This window comes from Echinops telfairi, unplaced genomic scaffold (assembly GCF_000313985.2).
Source record: "Echinops telfairi isolate 266 unplaced genomic scaffold, ASM31398v2 ScPeMD7_655;HRSCAF=1070, whole genome shotgun sequence".
NCBI classification, from domain to species: domain Eukaryota; kingdom Metazoa; phylum Chordata; class Mammalia; order Afrosoricida; family Tenrecidae; genus Echinops; species Echinops telfairi.
Window position 1 is genome coordinate 28,605,043 of NW_022104553.1, and position 19,603 is coordinate 28,624,645.

Here is a 19,603-nt window from a genome sequence, read left to right on the forward strand (position 1 = left end):
AGGAGGAGAAGAAGAAGAAGAAGAAGAAGAAGAAGAAGAAGAAGAAGAAGAAGAAGAAGAAGAAGAAGAAGAAGAAAACTGATCCTGCTGAGAATGGTGAGGGGGCGAAGAGAGAAGAGAGAGAAACAAAAGTAAAGATGTAGCTGAGCCCTGATCACCTGCCTGACCATGGGGCTGGAGGGGTTTAAACCTTGTCCAGAGGGGAGAGCAAGCTGTGGCTGTGTTAAAGTAGAGCCCTTGAGTCAGTCAAAGGAGCCTAGCTCTGTCCAAGACTGTGCCGGGGTTTAGCCAGCATCCACAGTGGTAAGTCAAAAGCCCACAGTTCCTAAAAACCTATTGAATCTGTATCTACTTCTCTTTATGATGCTCCTCCTGTGACCCCAAAAAATGGAATTTCCCTTTCAGTCTCTCTCCTGCGCTAATTTCTGCGGAGTCACTCTGGTATGTGTTACTTGGTTGCCATCTTGCCAGACGTCTTTTAATTTCTTAGGATTCAGACAACTAATGCTTTTGCATAGCCAACTAGAGACAAGTAAATATCTTTCCAATTCTCTCTGCCTTCAGCTACGATCCATCTGAGATTAGTATTGCTATATATCATTTCATGTCCTGTTCTAACTCCAGCTTAAATTTCTGGGAGATCCTTGTCCATATACTGCTGCACCTGATTTTTAATTGTCTTCAGCAAGATTTTCCATGCATGTAATGTTAATGATATTGTTCCCCAATTATCAAATTTATTTGGATCACTTTTCTTTAGAACAGGCACACATATGGATCATCTGGTGGCATAGTGGTTACAAGTTGGGCTGTAATCCACAAGGTTAGGAGTCTGAAACCACCAGCTGCTCTTCAGGAAATAGATGAGGCTTTCTACCTCAGTAAAGAGTTACAGTCTCAGCAATGCACAGGGCAGTTCTAGCCTGTCTTATAGGGTAAACATGAGTCTGAATGGACTCAATAGCTTAAGATTGGTGTTTGGTTTACTGTCAGTTAGTAAAGAAGCTGCTTTCCAAATTTCTTGGTATGGAATAATTAATGTTTCCAGTGCCACATTAGTTTGTTGAAACATTTCATTCTGAAAGTATGTGTCCCAGTGTTAACATTGTCATTACTGTTGCCACAAAGTCATATCCACTGCTTGTCCCATCACTGTCCTCTCGAATGCACCCTCTCCACAGTAGAGAGACACCAATAGGCAGAACCGGCATGCAATAAGGAAGGGCTCCGGGCACAGCACAGCACAAGATCAGCTTTCTGGAACCACAACTTCTTCATTCCTTTTCATTTGCGAAAGGGGGCCTGGTCTTAGCAGTGGTCCATGAAATACATCACAGGATATTCACATGATGGTAAGACCCAAATAACATGGAGTTGCCAGGATGCAATCTGTCTACCAGGTCCCAGCCCAGAGGTGAGGAGAGGGCCTGGAGAGCCCACGAGCTAAGTGCCTGACACAAGGTACAGTGGCTGAAGAACAGGAATCATTTTAGAGGAGTTTCCTATCCCACCCCCAATCCCCACAATGCCTAAGTGCTCCTAGACGGCTTTTCCCTAAAGGGCAGAGGTTAATATGGGGCTCAGCCCTTAAGGCCTCTGTGGGGAGAGGCCCCTTCATGATTGCTACTCATTATAAATGGGTGTTGCTGCAGACAAAGTCTATTCCCGAGAGATGTCACCATTACCTGGGAAGCGTGCACCCAGGTACAACTGGTGGTGATGACACTGACCAGGCTGAACCATGATCCAGACTCTCTCTGTCCACTGCAGGTGACCGGTCTGGAGGAGGTCAGGTCCTCTCTGCTGGGGGCATCACCGGCATCGTGATTGCAGGCCTGGTTGGAGTTTTCCTGGTGGCCACCCTGGGGTACTTCCTGTTCCGTGCCAGGACTAGAGGGTATGAGGACTCACTCCCCACCTCACCGCCTGCTCTTAGACTGATCCCAGGCCAGGAGGAAGGAGAATCCACCTTCAGATTGGGGTCCTGGCTCTCCATGTCCTCCAGCCTCTGTCCCTCTCCCAAGGAACCTCCCCTCTTTTTCTAGCCAGGCTCCTCTCTCACTGTGGACTGGCCTCCGACTGGTCCTCACAGTCTCTTGATCTACAAAGTAGAGACAATTATGGTCCCACTCCTCTGTGCATTGCTAGTTCATTCAGACAACAAGCCCACAGTGCTGATTGGGAGGGAGTTAGCACTCAGTGAACTCCCTGACATCAAGGTGATTTTGACTCACAGCCACCGTGTAGGGTGGGGTAGAACTGCTCCTGTGCGTTTCAGGCTGTAACTCCTTGTGAGAGTAGAAAGCCTCACCTTTCTCCTGAGGACATGCTGGTGATTTTTAATCACTTACTATTCAATTAGCATCCCAATGCATAACCACTGGGCAGTAGGGCTCTCTACTCAGCAAATTCACTGAAACAGTCAATGGAAATGCCTTTCTTGTGTTCTGTGTCCCTCTGGGTCAGTTGCTGTAGGAGTGACCTCTGCTTGTGGATCCCTTTCTTCTGAACCCATTGTCACTGTGGCTTCTTAAGGTCTTCATAGGGAGCCCTGATGGTGTAGTGTTTACACGTTGGCCTGTGATCCACGTGGTCAGCAGTTGACACCAACAACAATGCTAAGGGAGAAAGACCAAGCCTTCCACGCCCTTAAACAGTTAGAGTCTCACAAACCCAGAGAGCACCTTTAAGGGTCAGGATTCACTCGGTGGCATCCATAGAAGGTCTTCATTCAGCTCCTTGTTTTGTGGGGCCCCCTGCACCACAGCAATGATGGAGAGAGGAAATTGGCACACCCTGAATCCCCGTACAAGAAATTGGTTCCTTCTCCATCCCCTGTTCTTACCTCAAACCCTATGACCCATCCCTGTATCCACATATGTAACCTGACTTTCCTATGGGCAGCAGCCAGAGTGATCCTGGACATCAGCAGCCCCCGGCATCGACCTCTGGTGAGTATTTGTTCAGCCTGCTGAACTGGGAGCCCAAGGTCTCCCTGGGTGTCCATTCCTGCCCACCACTCCTGATGCCTCTTACCTCCCTGTGGACTCAGGAAGGGACGCATAGAAGCCTCAAGTCAGAGATCTTCAAAGTGGCCATGTCAGCTCTAACCTGTGGGACCTAGGGTTGGGTATATGCCTCAACCTCACTTACTCCGTCTTTAGCCCTAAAATATCCCAAGTTACTCTCCCTAGGAGACAATCCCACTTCCTAAAATCTCTGGAGGCTTACAGCCTATCAGCATCTCCTAAGGGATCCCAAATTCCTTTACACCCTGTGTCCAGTGCTAACTCTTGTGTCTACTCACCAGGTCATGGTAAATCTGACAACTCTACCTCCATGGTAAGCTCATCCCCTTCAACCCACCTCAGCAGGGGGTCCCAACTGGGGAGGCTTTGAGCAGGGGGTCTGGTAAACTCCACCTATAGCACAGACCCACCACTCCTTTCAGGAAAATCCACACAGAGTTATACCTACCCTGGCCAAAGCTGGGCCTCCATTGAAGAACAGGTACTATCTGGTACCCTGTCCCAGTCCCCATCAGCCCTGTCCAGCATCACACTGGTGTCTATAAGTGCAGACCTGCAGACCAAGAGTGGCCCCTGGGAACCACAATCAGGAATCCTAGCACAATAAGGGGACGTAGTGGAGATGCAACAGGAAGGGAGGAGGTTTTGTTACAGGCAGGAACTGATGAACAAAACTCAGAATTGGTCACTCCTGATGAGACGTGACCTGAAGACCCAGGGATATGAGCCCCGGACCATTATGGATGAGAATCGCCCAGACTAGGGTGCTGGCACGTGCTCACTAGGACCTGTGCCTTAACAAACGCTACCATGCCTGCCTCTAATGTGCTCCCTCTCTCCTGCACAGAATCCCCTGTATGCCAACCAGGCAGCTGTGCCCATCTATGAGGTGAGTGTGGACCATGAATGTTCTAGACCTATAGCCCTACGGGAGAGCAAACTGATCTACCCTGCACCTGTCTCTGCCGGGAATTCAGCAAACAGTAGCCCATGTGACTGCTCGTGTGCTGACCAGACAGAGGTCCCAGAAGGGGGACCTCCCTGAGTAAAGCCAGGCCCCTTGCAGAGAAGACCTGGGTGGGACTCAGAGCAGAGGGGAAAAGCAGGCACATGTTCTGAGAAGGTCACAGGAGATTGAGAAGTCTCTACATCTTTCTGTTTGTTCACAGGATTTACTTAAACCTGACACAAACATTTACTGTACGATCCACCCACGCTGAAGAATGTCTCCAAGACCTGTTTCAGAGAGGCTGAGGAGAGATGACCATTTCAACCCTGGTTCAATCAGTGTCAGGAAAAAGGCCTCTAACCCGCTGCCTGCAATAGGGCAGGGTGCCCAGGACAATGGACTCTGGACATCAATCTGTCCACCACAGACAATCGGGAGAAGACCTGAATAGTGAGATATTTCCCTCTCATTTCTCTCTTTCTGCTCATGAAAATGTTCCCTTCATAAAACTCACTTGAACATTGGGGCCCATTCTTTTTTGTTTGCTTGTTTATGAGCAACTTCATTGCATTCTTTTATTGTTTTCTTTTAATTATTTTATTGGGGGCTCGTACAATTCTCATCACAATCCATCCAACCATCCATTGTGCCAAGCACATATGTACATTCGCTGCCCTCATCATTCTCAAAACATTTGCCTTCTACTCTAGCCCCTGATATCAGCTGCCCATTTTCCCCCTCCCTCCCCACTCCCCTCTCCCTCATGAACCCTCCATAATTCACAAATCATTATTGTTTTGTCATAAGTTACACTGTCAGACGTCTCCCCCCACCCTCTTCTCTGCTGTCCATCCCCCAGGGAGGAGGCCATCCATAGGTTCTTGTAATCGGTTCCCCCTCTCTACCCCACATTCCCTCCACCCTCCAGGCCTCGCCCCTCTCACCACTGGTCCTGAAGGAGTCATCTGTCCTGGATTCCCTGTGTTTCCAGCTGCTATCTGTACCAGTGTACATCCTCTGGTCTAGCCAGATTTGTAAGGCAGAATTAGGATCATGATAGTGGGGAGGGAGGAAGTATTCAAGAACTAGAGTAAAGTTATATGTTTCATCGTTGCTACTCTGCACCCTGACTGGCTCATCTCCTCCCCTCAACCTTTCAGTAAGGGAGTGTCCAGTTGCCTACCGATGGGCTTTGAGTCTACACTCTGCACTCACCCACCTTTACAATGATACAATTTTTGGTTCTTTGATGATTGATACCTGATCCCTTCGACAGCTTGTGGTCAGACAGGCTGGTGTGCTTCTTCCGTGTGGGCTTTGTTTCTTCTGAGCTAGTTGGCCGCTTGTTTATCTTCAAGCCTTTAAGACCCCAGACGCTGTATCTCTTGATAGCCGGGCACCATTAGCTCTCTTCACCACATTTGCTTATGCACACATTTGTCTTCAGTGATTGTGTCAGTAAAACGGGAACCCACTGATATGATTTTCAGTTCTTTGATGTCTGATAACTGATCCCTTCTACACCTTGTGGTCAGACAGGCTGGTGTGCTTCTTCCACGTGGGCTTTGATGTTTCTCAGCTCGATGGCCACTTGTTTGCCTTCAAGCCTTTAAGACCCCACACACTATATCTTTTGGTAGCCAGGCACCATCAGCTTTCTTCGCCACATTTGCTTATGTTCACCTTTTTCTTCAGCAATTGTGTCAGGAAGGTGTGCATCCTGGAATGCATTGGGGCCCATTATTTTATCACCTGTAAGATGCTGGCATTTGTCCTGTGGGAACACAGGTAGCACAGAACATGGAGCCACTGAAGTCCTCACAAAGGCGACAGTGAAGAAGCCACTGTAGATGGTGGGTGCTTCATGGATATGGACCCTCTCAGTCCTGGTGTATGCAGCCCTCTTGTCTATTTCAGCGCTGCCCAGGTGGCCACCATCTGACATACTGTCCTTCACAAGGAAACTCACCTGTTGCCTTCATCCAGGATATTGATTCCCTGACAGCACCTCTGCCATTCCCTTTTGTGAACAGGTCTAGCCCTCAGGGCATCTGTGTGTCAGGGAGGTGATGGGCAGTCACCGAGTAGGGATGTTGGGGTAACCCATGGTGGGAATGATGCAGAATTCAGGGCCCAACAATGTCCTGACAGGTACTGCCAAGGCCTACAGAGGCCACTTTCAGTCACTTCTGGAGATAAAGCTGATCGTTTTGCTGAAGAGGAAAGCTCACCGTCACAGTCTCTGCTGACACTGCCCAAGTGTTGTCTGTCTTCTGGTGATGTTGTGCTGATGCGTCTTTGAGCTAGTTCTGAGTCATAGCAACCCTATGCATGCAGAAGACACCCCGTCGCATCCTGCACCATGCTCACATTGTTCATATGGCTGAGCCCACGGCGTCAGCCAGTGGGTTGATGTATGTCTTTGAGGTCCTATCTAGTTTTTACTGTCCCCACCCCCCTCCCATTTTACCAATCATTGTGTCCTTCCCAAGGCATGTGTCTATCCTGAAAACATGTCCAAAGCATTTGGGACAATGTCTAAGAATCCAGGTTGCTAAGGAGCACTCTGGCCGCTACATCTTCCAAGACAGATCTGCTTGTACTGTGAGCAGTGCTTAGAATTTTCCATCTTCTTCTCCAGCCCCACGGATGCCTCAGACTCCCTTATTCAAGGTCCAATTTGCATATGCTTATGAGTAACACCCTTGCTTTGCAATTCTCTAAAGAAGCATCTGTCAGGCAAGACCTCTTTTGAGCACGGGAAGACACTGAACAAAGAGGAGCCTTCACCTCTCATTTCCTGACCATGGAATCTCTTTCTTTGGGAAGACTCCCCTGAAGATCCAGGTTCATTCTTCCCTGAGTTCTCACAAGAAATATCATTTCTAAGCCACTCTGATTGCCTGGAAGACATAAATGGGGAGCTGATGTCAGAGGTCTACATTTACAGGAAAGAGTGGGATTCACAAGAGCAGCTCTCCTCATAGTGACCTGCAGATCCTGGGGCAATGGAGAGATCCCGGCATCTGATCCACTGAGAATACAAGTAACCCAGAAAATACTGCCATCTGATGGTTCTCCAAGGTGACCATGATGGACAGCGGTAGGCTCTGAATAAACATGGACACGTCTCAGAGCTCACCATTATCCAGTCATGTCCTGATGGCCCCCATCCTCCACACTGGCCTCACACAAACCTGCCTTTTTCCAAATCAAGGATCTCAGAATGTGTCAAGGCCAAAACACTGGATTTTGCTTCTGTCCCAAATGTACATTCTCAGGGTACTCTTTTCTCCAGGAAGAACACCAAGGGGGCTGTCAGAATAGTCAACACAGGGAAATATCCAGAATCCAAGCAACAAACAAGATGCTCAGAGGCTCTACCCTGCGCGCTCGCTCCCACTGCTTGTGCGTTCCACTTTGCTCCCTGTGTTAGTCTGGGTACTTTAGAGAAACAAATCCACAGAAACGAGTATACAAGAGAGAGTTTTACATAAAGGTTAAGTTCACATCAAGAACGCATCCCAACCCAGTGCTGCCCAAGCCCACAAGGCCAACATTAACCCATATGTCCAACTCCAATCCACAAAGTTCTCCTCCATCTGACAAAACACATGCAATGATGCCGACTGCAGGAGGAAAGCTGAGTCAGTGAATGTGTAAGCATCTCAGCACTGGCAGGGGTCTCCACACGGCTGCTCCAGTACCCAGGGCTGCATCGGGGTAGGTGCATGTGGCTTCTCCTCAGGGATGTCTTGCAGGAAGTGAGCCTTGCCAACTGAAACAGGGAACTGGCTAGGGCAGCTGCATCCTGGTCCGACTATCAGAAAGCAAGAGACCCGAGAACTGGAAAGGCGAGGCTCACTGAGCCATTTATCCCTCTGCCCTTCAATTCACCCCACATGTGTTTATCTGCCAGGTTGGCACAATAAACTAACTCACTCCCTGAGAGGTTTCTCATGGAAACAAGCCTTCTTTGCACCCATGAGGTCCAACTCAGAGGGGCCATGGACTCTCCTAACCTTATAATGCTCACCCAGGCCTCCTCCTTGAGTTGGCATGCATGTTGCACCTCTAGTCTCTTCCACACTCCATGATCAGCAGCTCAGCCCTTGCCCAGAGGACCCCTGGGAAGGCCAATGTTCTCAGGTGGGGTTCCTTGGGCTGGTGCTCCCACAATCAATGTATGAAGGCCACAGAGCTTGAGGCTGTGCTGCCAGTGCCAGGTGAGAAGAGAGGTGGTAAAAAGCTGCTGCTTCTGATGGATTCTGGGATCCCCCTGAATTCTAGCCCCACTCCATGAACAGTTAGTTCTTATCATGTAACCCTACTCCATGCATGCCTTCATGAAGAGATGAGTGAAAATAAGGGTGCAAAATTAAGTTGGTGTGAAGAAAGCAGATGGTGCCCGGCTATCAATTGGAATGACGTCTGGAATCATCAAGGCTTGTATTTAAACAAGCAGCCATCTAAGTGAGCTGTCCACTCAATCCAGATTGAAGAAGCACACCAGCCAGTGATCCAAAATTACAGTTAAAAAAATCCAAATATGATGAATGGAGAACTATCAGAGCTTAAATTATGAACACTCAATTTGTAGAAGGCTGTGGAGGACAGGGGCAGCTCAAAATCCATCTGAAGACTAGCTAGTCAGATTAATTCTCTGGCCACAGGCAAATGACTCTTCAGATTTACTCTCTGAGCTAGTTAGTTTATTGTGCCAACCTGGCCGATAAACACATGTGGGGTTAATTGAAGGGCTTGAGAGATAAATGGCTTGGTGAGCCTTGCCTTCTTTGTCTCTTGCTCTTTGATCATCAGACCAGTGTGCGGCTGCCTTGTTTGTTCTGTGCCTCAATTTGCAAGCCACACGACCTGTGGGGCACCTAACCTGTGGACTGTGTTGCTATAATTTGAGGCTCCTTCAGGACCTGCTTCGCCACACCATTGGAATTTACATCTCTAGAGCTGGGGACTGTCAGACCCTGTCATCTGGCTGACTGTTGGTGACTTGCCGTGCTGTTTGCTGCCTGTGCCCGGATAGCCTGAATTACTCTATAGAGGACTACCCGTCAGCCCTCAAGATGTGAAGGACTGCCAGTGTCTCACAGCTGTCTCATGGGAGTGAATTGCACTGACCATTTCTACTGCTTTATAATTAAATTAATATCTATCTGTATACATATGGTTTTGTTTCTCTAGAGAATCTCTCTAACACACTATCAGACAGAGATTATTGTAAACTTGATTATGGTGGTCAGAACAAGGTCAGTTGATGTCCCTCTTCAGCGACCTGAATTTGCTTTATGCTCAAATAATTCTTGCTTCTTCCACAACAGAAATTTCTTCTCGGGTGTTTTTAATGTTGTTGATGAGCTTTTCTTTCTTACTCTTTATTTTCATTTTTACCTTTATATTATTAATTTACTTTTTGTGTTTTTTGTTAGGTTTCGCAGTTTAAGAAGCACAGAAGGAGTGGGTGCATACAGACAATAACAGATGCAATGGTTTATCAGGGACAGGGAGTGGGGAGGGCGAAGGGAATTGTGGAACAAACAATAAGTGTAGGAGGAGGAAGGGAGCACTAGAATGGATTGTGATGACATATATCCCACTCTTTTTAAAAGCAGCTTAACTTTGTAAGTGTATTATATGTGACTATTATACTAAGACAACTACTTTAAAAAAGAAGAAACTAAAGTTGACCAATGATCACCATGGGAGAAGGAGGAAGAGTTTTTTCTTAGGGGCACTGATTTTATGATATCCGTGGTGGAATCATTTGGAAAAGGATATGGATAATGGCTGCACAACAAGAGAAGTATAATCAAGCGTATTAAATGATACATATGAAAGTTTTTGAATTGGAGACTGATTTGTTGTATATATTTTTACCCCAGTTGAGTTAGTTAATTGTGCCAACCTGGCCGATAATCACATGTGGGCCTAATTGAAAGGCGGAGGGATAAATGGGTGGTGAGCCTCGCCTTTCTAGTTCTCGGGTCTCTTGTTTTGTGATGGTTGCACCGGGTGCAGCTGCCTTAGCAGTTCCCTGCTTCAGCTTGCCAGATTGACTTCCTACAAGACATCCCCAAGGAGAAGCCACATGGATCTATCCCGATGCAGCCCTGGGTGCTGGAGCAGCTGTGTGGAGACCCCTGCTAGTGCTGAGATGCTTGTTCGTTCACTGACTCAGCTTTCCTCCTGCAGTCGGCATTATTGCCTCTGTTTTGTGAGGTGGAGGACTTTGTGGACTGGTGTTGGGTATGGGTTAATGTTAGACTTGTGTGCTTGGGCAGCATTGGGTTGGGATGTTTTCGTGATGCACATTTTCTTTGCGTAAAACTCTCTCTTATACATGAGTTGCTGTGGATTTGTTTCTCCAAAGTACCCAGACTAATACACCAGTTAAAGAAATAACAAGTAGCGGAATAACTATGAGAAGAATAAGATGAAAATGTTCTAAAATTGATTGTGGTGATGTTGGTACAAATCTTCTTGATATAATTAAACTGTTGGGTTATATGGTATGGAAATTCCAACAAAACTGTTTTATTTTTTAAAATCCTGCTGCTTCCGTCGGGAGACAGTCTGCCTCCACAATGCCCGTGCGGGCTTCGTAAGCAAAATGGTTGGACTGAAGACAGTCTATGACAAGATGGCTGAGAACAAGATCTCTCAACCTCAATCTCTCTGCACGTCTCCCTTTCACTCTCTCTTACTCCTTTCTCTGAGTCAGAAGTGTCCGGGCTGCTCTGAGCTGTCGCTGGGCATATGGGCCCTGACCCAACCCCATGGTCTCCTTGACTTGATGTTACTGGTCACACAGTCACCTCAGAGAATGGGCCTCATGGATAACTGTCCACGAGGGGTTTTCCTAGCCTACTCAGAAAACGAAGTCTTGCCCATTAGATGGCTCCATATTCTGGTCACAGGAGGGCACTCTCTTTGTGCCTGCACAAGACACCTTGCCCTTTGTCTTCTTCTTCTCCCATTGCTTCCCGGATTTCCTATAGAAATGCCAGACGCAGCTCTTCTTGATGGCCTTGCCCATGATGCATCCAGGGATGTGTCTGCAAATGCCTTAACTTGAGAGCTTTGGGGGGAAGCTGAGTTGTGCTGAGCCTGACCTTTTTCATCGTTCTGGTGACTGTTTATGTAACCATGCCGGTGGGCGGCACACGTAGTCACTCCGATCCCCACACCTCATGCCGTCTGACTGCTTCCCTCAGCGGATGCAGTTCCACACCAGAAGTTAGCCCTCTATGCCTCCTCAGGGACACACGTGCTGCAGTGGATTGGACACTGACCTCTGTCAGGGTCTTTTCAATGATCGCTTTCATGACAAACCACACGTGGTCAACATGACATCGCCTGTGATGATGGATGTCCACCACACATTCATTGCTCCTGAGGGCTGGACTCGGAGAAGGCTGCCCCAGCCCTTCTCAGCCCCTTCCTTCCTAAGAACTCTCAGCTACTAAGAATAAAAGGAAACAAAAAGGCAATAGCAATCCCTGGCCACATCCTTGGCGACCCCCTGCAGGGCCGATTGCTGCACCCACAGGGAGGCTGAGGGCCTGCTCCGGCCTCAATGAGTCTCCCTGCCCTGAGACTCAGGCCTCTCTGAGTGCAACAACCTGGGGAGACTTTCTCATGCCTAACTTCTGAACCCAGGCCCTGACTTTGGAACCACAACACATCACCCAGCATGGAGCCCCCTAGCACAGAGTCCTGCTCCCAGCACCCTTCCCAAGCTTCTGGGGCTGCAGAGCTCAACTAAGCCTTGGGACCCTCTGCCCAAACCTCCAGGTGGAGTCTCCCGATGGTTTCAGGGGCCCTTGCCCCATCCTTCCCAGCAGAGTAGACAATCCTCCAGAGAGACTGCTGGGGCTTAAAGACTCATTTCACAGAGCAGGGCCCTGCTGCTGTCACTCTGCCTGGGAACACAAGGGAAGAGGAACTGACTAGGGTCCCTCACAGTCACCACGTCTTCCTCACTCCCATCCGCACCCACCCACAGAGGGAAATCTGATCCCTGCAGACTTGGTCCTGCACTGCTCCTGAGCTCAGGCCCAGCCTGTGCAGCACCCTAGATGGCCCTCCACACACGCACACTCAGGTGCCCAATGGAGCAGGTCACCTCGGTGTTCACGGAGGGTCTCCTCCTGCCCGGGATGGGAAAAGACCCTTCCTCACAACCCACATCTGAATACTCACCCCCTTGCTCTCTCCCCAGTCCATGTGCCCCACCATCAGCCTTTGTCGTCTCTCGTGGACACAGCAGTGACTTCCTGAAATTGGGACTGACCTCCATCACCAGAGTGTGTAGCCTACTTCTGGGTTCTCCTTCACGTCAGGCCTGGGATGGAAATTAGCATGTGCCGCCTTCATCCAAATCCATTTGTACATTGACCTCTGAACAGCATGCACTTCCTCTGACCAGAATCTCATTTCTGAGAGCCCTTGGAGGGCAGGAATGGGATGGTCCTGTGTGGGCTGAGACCAGGGATGAGTTAACTGCCTGCTATTGCCTATTTCTATGCCATCCTGTCTGGGCTGAGACCAGGGATGAGTTAACTGCCTGCTATTGCCTATTTCTATGCCACTGGAGCCCAAGAAAACACTTTGCAATTATTTTAACACTTTATCATTTTTTAGCATTTGTTCATGCCCAAAGATACGCACTGGAGATTACTGTGGGCTCTGCTATTGTTAGGTGAGGGGTTCTGTCTCATCTAGTGAGTCCACAGTGTTAATAAAGTCCTCTATTTCCTTTTTAATATTCTGTCAAGATCTAACATGTATTATTGAAATGCTCTAATTAATAAAGCCTGTTTCTTCCTCTCACTCTGTTAATTTTTACTGTATGGACCTCAAGTCTCTATTACTAGATGTATGTATAAGTGAGTTTCAAAAATTCACCAGAAAGTGCCAATATGTTATAATCCACTTTTCCAAAAAATGTTTTAAAGTTCCCTCATAGATTTATAATTGCTATCCATATTTGACGAACTGACATGTCTATCAATATAAACAGAAGGTGGGGTAGAAAGTGGGAACTGATTACAAAGATCTACATAGAACCCCTTCCCTGGGGGACAGACAACAGAAAAGTGGGTGAAAGATGTTGGACAGTGTAAGACATGACAAAGTAATAATAATTTATAAATTATCAAGGGTTCAAGAGGGAGGTGTGTATGGGGAGGGAGGGGATAAAGGAGGAGCTGATACCAAGGGCTCAAGTAGAAAGAAATGTTTTGAGAATGATGATGGCAACAAATGTACAAATGTGTTTGACAGAATGGACGTATGTATAGTTTGTGACAAGAGTTCTACGAGCCCCCAATAAAATGATTTTTTTAAGTCTTTCAGTGTCTCCTCTAACACATTTTGACCTAAAAAAATCTATTTTTGTCTAATATTCATATAACCACTGTATGCTGTGTGAATTTCACAATACTTTTTAAACACAAATTGGCACCGTTTTTTGTTTTATATTTTCTAAGAGGGCAGCAAAGCTATTAACAGCCAAGAACCTCACCCACTTCCAGCAGACAGCTGCTGACTCCCCTCACTCTGTCCCCAGACCAGCAGGGTCTGAGCCCTACCAAGTCCTCAGTCCACACTCCTCCTCACTCTCAACCCACCAACACTAGACGCTGTCGGCTCCTCCATCCAGCCACGTTCTACCACACTCTGCACAGGCTCCTCATTCCACAACCTCCCTCCTTCCCTTGACGACATCCCCTCATGCTCACTCACTCAAGAGGGCTCTTCCCAGGTGGCGATCTCTATGATCGCCAGACCTGCTCAGGTCCCCAGAGAGTCATCCTTCACGGCCATTAAAATTATGTCACTCGTTCCAAACACATGCCTTATGTGTGGAACCCTGGGGCTTAAAACAGAACCTAACATGTTACAGCTGTGCAGTAAATATTCATTTAATGGTGGAAGACTAACCACGTCACTTCACATGCGACTGCTGAGGTCAGAACACAGTCCACAGACTCAGGGGTGCCCACAGCATCTACACAGGAGGAAGCCAGCATGTGCCTAGGGCTGTCCCAGGGACTTGGGACTTTTAATTCTCAAACTGTCAACAAGAAGGACAGGCCTCTCCTGACAATGAGCACAGAGCCCTAATTAGCTCCAAGACACCTAACCCAGCGCTGTGATCTGTGACTTGTTAGTGGCCACAAAGCAGTTAGGGTGACTCCCCATCACAAAGGGTCCCTGATGTGTGGGGATACGTGGTTCTGGTTTTCTGGTCCATATTCCCAGTTCCAAAGGGTTCTTGGGATAAGGAGACCTCACTACACAGATTGGAGATAGGATTTCATGGGATCCACCTTTCCTTCCATCTCAGAGTAGCTAAGCCCCACAAGGGCCTCCCCTCCCTTCATAAGCACCTCACAGGACCCCAGCGTCCTAGCTGGGACAATGCTCCAGTGATCAGCCCTGTGGAAAGGTCACTCGCAGATGATAGACAAGGACATGGATCACCTTGAAGTGATGGCCCAGCCCTGAGATGGATGGAAACAAAGGACATTGCAGGGCAGGGATTAAGGCAGGTGGGGGCAACCTCCCAGTTCATGTTTCTCGAGGGCAGCCGAAAACACCTCACCAAGCTCCTCACTTAAAGCCTTGGGGACAGAAAGGTGCTCTTGGGCAGGACATCCACCTGGGCGAACAGCCCTCCAGACACGAGAACCAGCGGTCCTCTGCACACCTCCCACCCGCTCCCGGCCGCACCCTACACTGGGGTGGGGACAGAGCAGCCTGCAGACCTGCAGGGAACAGAATCTGAGCATGACCCCCAACCTGAAGGTGAAAGGTCCTCTTGTCCAGGGTCAGGACCAGGTCATGTCCTTTGGAGCCTGGGCTGCATCCCTGGTGGCCCAACAGCTATTAGCCACAGGTCTCTTTGGGGCACCCAGAGGGAGACATAACACAGGGAAAAAGTATTTCCCCTGAGACAGGGGCGTGCCTGGTCCCTAAAGAGGTGGAAGCAAAGACTGGTTTCCCTCTTTCCTGTCCCCAGACCCAGAGGAGTCCCTCCTACAGGTCAGCTCTGTCCTTTGCCTCCTGCCTGAGACTCAGGGTCCTTGTGCTGCAGGGGTGCCTGTGCAGCTCCTCACTCCCCCCCTTCCCCCCCCTCCCCCGTGGGTAAGGCAAGGTGGGCATAGTCCCTCACCTGGGACAACGACACAGGTGGGCCTGGACAGTCAGAGAGAACACTGATGGGCTCTGACCACTGCTCAGACTACTCAGCCAACAGATACCAGAAAGAGGGCTCCCTGAACCATTGCCCTGGGGACATGGGGGCCACAGACTGTCACCCCCACCCCACTCCCAGGAATGGCAACTCCTTGCTGCACACCAGATTCTTTTTTTTTAAATCATTTTATTGGGATGCATACAACTCTTATCATAGTCCATCCATCCATTCATCCATCCATAGTGTCCAGCATATTTGTACATTGTTGTCCACATCATTCTCAAAACATGTGCTTTCTACTTGAGCCCCTGGGATCAGCTCCTCATTTTCCCCTCCCTCTCTGTTCCCGCTCCCTCATGAACCCTTGATAATTTACAACTTATTATTATTTTATCATATCTTACACTGTCTGATGTCTCCCTTCACCGACTTTTCTGTCATCCATCCCTCAGGGGGGAGGTCATATGTAGATCCTTGTAATCGGTTCCCTGTTTCTACCCCACCTTCCCTCCACCCTCCCAGTATCACCACTCACACCCTGGTCCTGAAGAGATCATCTGTCCTGGATTCCCTGTGTTTCAGTTCCTATCTGTACCAGTGTACATCCTCTGGTCTAGCCAGATTTGTAAGGTAGAATTGGGATCATGATAGTGGTGAGTGGGCGGTGGGGGGGCGGGGGCAGGCGGGAGGAAGCATTTAGGAACTAGAGGAAAGTTGTATGTTTCATCATTGCTACACTGCACCCTGACTGGCTCATCTGCTCCCCGCGACCCTTCTGTAAGGGGATGTCCAGTTGCCTACGGATGGGCTTTAGGTCCCCAATCTGCACTCATCCTCATTCACAGTGATATGATTTCTCGTTCTTTGATGGCTGATACCTGATCCCTTCGACACCTCATGATCGCACAGGCTGGTGTGCTTCTTCCACATGGGCTTTGTTGCTTCTGAGCTAGATGGCTGCTTTTTTACCTGACACCAGATTCTTTGTCTCTGTCAGGAAGCAGAGGACAAGCTGGTGAAACTCACCCTTGGAGGAAAGATGATCCTATCTGTTCCCAGGAAGATTTACCCTCTCCAGAACCCTCTAGAGGGTCAGCATGAGTCACAACCAATTTGATGACGGTGTGTTTGGTATATTGCCTTTCTGACTATCCTGTACACAGGAGAGGGTCAGACGTCATCTCCACCAACCAGATCACTGGTTCTCCGCCCTGCAGGGCATCCTCCGCATTAACTGTGTAGCTGCTGAAGCGGCTTGGTAAAGCATCACCTGGATGTCTGGGCACTTTATAAAGTGACTGCTGCACAGGAAGGCAAAATTCTCAGTGACAAGAGGCCCTGATGTCACCCCTGCAACTCCTGCTCCTAAGGGAAAAGCCAACTGGTGTTGTGAGGGAGCTCCAGAGGAGCAACAGCTGGGACCCCTGCACTAGACTCTGAGAGGACACAGCCCTGGAGGCCCAGACCCCAGCACTGGCCTCACCCCAGCAACCAGGAGGGATGAGGTGGGGAAGGTGAAGAGTCAGAGGCCAAAGTTCCCAGTGCAGGTATAGTGCAGACAGAAGGGAATGAGGGAAGCTTAGAGGCAGAAATGAAAAGGGAGGGGAAAAGAGGCATCCAAGACTAGACCCCGCCCCCAGCCAACATGACCTGGGAAAGCTCCTGCCCCAGGACAAGGCTTGGTGCTCAGAGGAAGGAAGGCCAGCAGAGCTGACACCTCTGGGGCACCAGCTTTGTGAGCAGTTCTGGGGCCGGAGTTCTTCCCACAGTGGGAGCAGAGAGCAGCAGGGACACATGGAGGCCCCCTCAGTCACTCCCAGCAAAGGGCACAGCTCCTGGCAAGGGGCACTGCTCACAGGTAAGGGGACAATTCCCTGGGGTGGGGAAGTGAGGTCAGGATCCCTGAAGTCTCCCCGGGAGGTCAACAGTCTGGGAGGTGACAGAAAGCTCCCTGAGAGTAGAGAGAATGCAGAAGGGGCAGGTGGGCCAGCACAGGAAATGTCAGGGAAGTGGAATTGGTTAAGAAGCAGAACACAAAAGGACAAACATGCTGCTCTCAAGGCAGCTCTGGCTCACAGTGATTGTACAGCACGGAGGTGAGCTGCCCCTCCGAGTTTCCAAGGCTGTGAATCTTTCCTGGAGCAGAAAGCGCCGTCTTGTTCCCGAGGCGCAGCTGGTGGGTTCAAACTGCCGCCCTTGTGGTGAGCGGCCCAACGCATCCCCCATTACACCATGAGAACTGGTAAGGGGAGTAACACCTCAAATTTTGTTTTCCAAATTAACCGTCCTTAAACAATGCATTTTTTAAACTCCTAGCATTTTTTTTAACGTATGTCACTGTGGTGGCTAAGGAGTCTTGACCAGGGGCTCTAAACAGCGCCCTTGCTGACCCACCTCAGGAACGGACAAGGAAACACCTGGGCATAGGAGAGAACCCTCACTGATCCCTCCAGGGGGTTGAGCCCTGTCTAGGCACTAGGGGTACAGCCCGCCCTGGCCTTCATGAGGCTCACATCTAGGGGAGAGGGAGATATGCAAGCAAATAGATTTACATGTGACGTCACATGGTGATAGCACCTTGAAGGACACAGAGCAGGGACAGGATGGACATGGGGACAGAGGTCTGTGGACGCCACTCAGAAGATTCCACTGAGTGTGAGCAGGTACCTGAGGGCAATGAGTGAGCCCTGCAGAGACCTGGGGAGAGTGTGAGAAACAAGAAATTTGACAGGATCAAAGGCCTCAGCAGTGCGGCTGAGAGGGACCTGCTCAGACTCAAGAGCCCAGCTTTCCCTCCCCACACCCTCGTCCACGTGCTGACATCACTTTCTCTCTCTTCCCTCCTAGTCTCACTGTTCCTCTCCTGGAGCCTGCCCACCGCAGCAGGACTTACCATAGAATCGGACCCCAGCCCTGCTATTGAAGGACAGAATGTTCTTCTCCGCAACCCTTCACAAGCATTGGCTTTAGTCTACAGCTGGTACAAAGGGTACAGCATAGAGCCCAAGGATCTCATTGTAGCATATGTACTAGACACTGGACAAACTACTCATGGGCCAGCCCACACTGGCCGAGAGGCACTATCCCTCTCTGGGTCCATGATGCTGTTCAATGTCATCCTGGCAAATACAGGAGTCTACACGCTACTTGTAACGAAGACAGACGGAGTGCCTGAGAAATTCACTGGACAGATCCATGTATTCCGTGAGTCATTCCTCTCTGACATCTGGGGGTGGGAGGGGCTAACTCTACTTTAAGATAATGATTGACAGTCTGGAGCTTTGCTGGGCCTACCCTCATTGCTGATTTCCATTCCTGGATTTGAGCATTTCCATCAGGATTCCTCTCCTGAATCTGCACCCTGCAGACATCCGTGCAAGCAGGAGCACCTGAGGGGGATTAACTAAGTAAGGGGTGATCACTCAATCAGTCCCCCCAACCCCCTGCTGCACTTCACCTGAAGGTGACCCTGGAGCATTTGGTCAGGTGCTGGCCTGAGTGACTCCTGGGTCCTCATAGACAAACTCATGCTCAAGAAGGCCCTTCCACACCGTGTCCTAGGCCTGATGCTTCCTGAGCCTGGGGAGCCTGTCACCAGGATTCCATATTCTCCTCCTGGGCAGGGCTGACTAGGAGCAACAATGGACTGACTTCAGAGTCTTGGGGCTCCTGGAGCCAGAGCTCAGCTCCAAGAGATATTCTAGTCACTGAAAAATATACAGAGTCAGTCCTTCTGCCGAGATTCAGTTTGGAGACCAGAGTTACATCAGTGCCCCAGACCATTTGCTGGGCAATTAGACGACTTCACAGGAAGACCAGTGTCCCCAGGGGAAGAAAGAACAGAGGAGATGCTACAGCTAGTCTTTTGTCCACATCAGGAAGCCCTCTGGTCAGTGGAGACTAAAACTAAAGACCGAACACACTGCCATCGAGTCAATGCTGACTATAGGACAGAGTCGGACTTCGACTGTGAGTTTCTGAGACTAACTCTGTAAGGAAGTATGATTTATGCAGCTCTTCTATACCCAGCTTTAAGTTAGGCATTGTGAATATGGTAAGGTTCATTCAGAGAGCCTTGCAAACTAGATACCATTTATCCTTTCATTGATTCTACTGAGGGGAAACTGAGGCATGGAGAGAAGAACTGCTGAATCAGGATCACAGGGACCATGATTATCCGATCAGTTTCACACCAAGATCTGTCTGCAGCCACAGCACTGACCTTCCCCCAGCCTTATTGGGGAGGGGTGGGGGAGGGGGATTGGAAAGTGGACCCTGAAGGCAGCCCCTGGTTCAGATACTTTGTTCTTAGAAATACCCCGTTGGAATTATGAGATTCCCATGGAGGTCGGTGGGGGCAAGGGCAGTGTCAGATGAATGAATAGTTGTTTTATGTAGGAACTA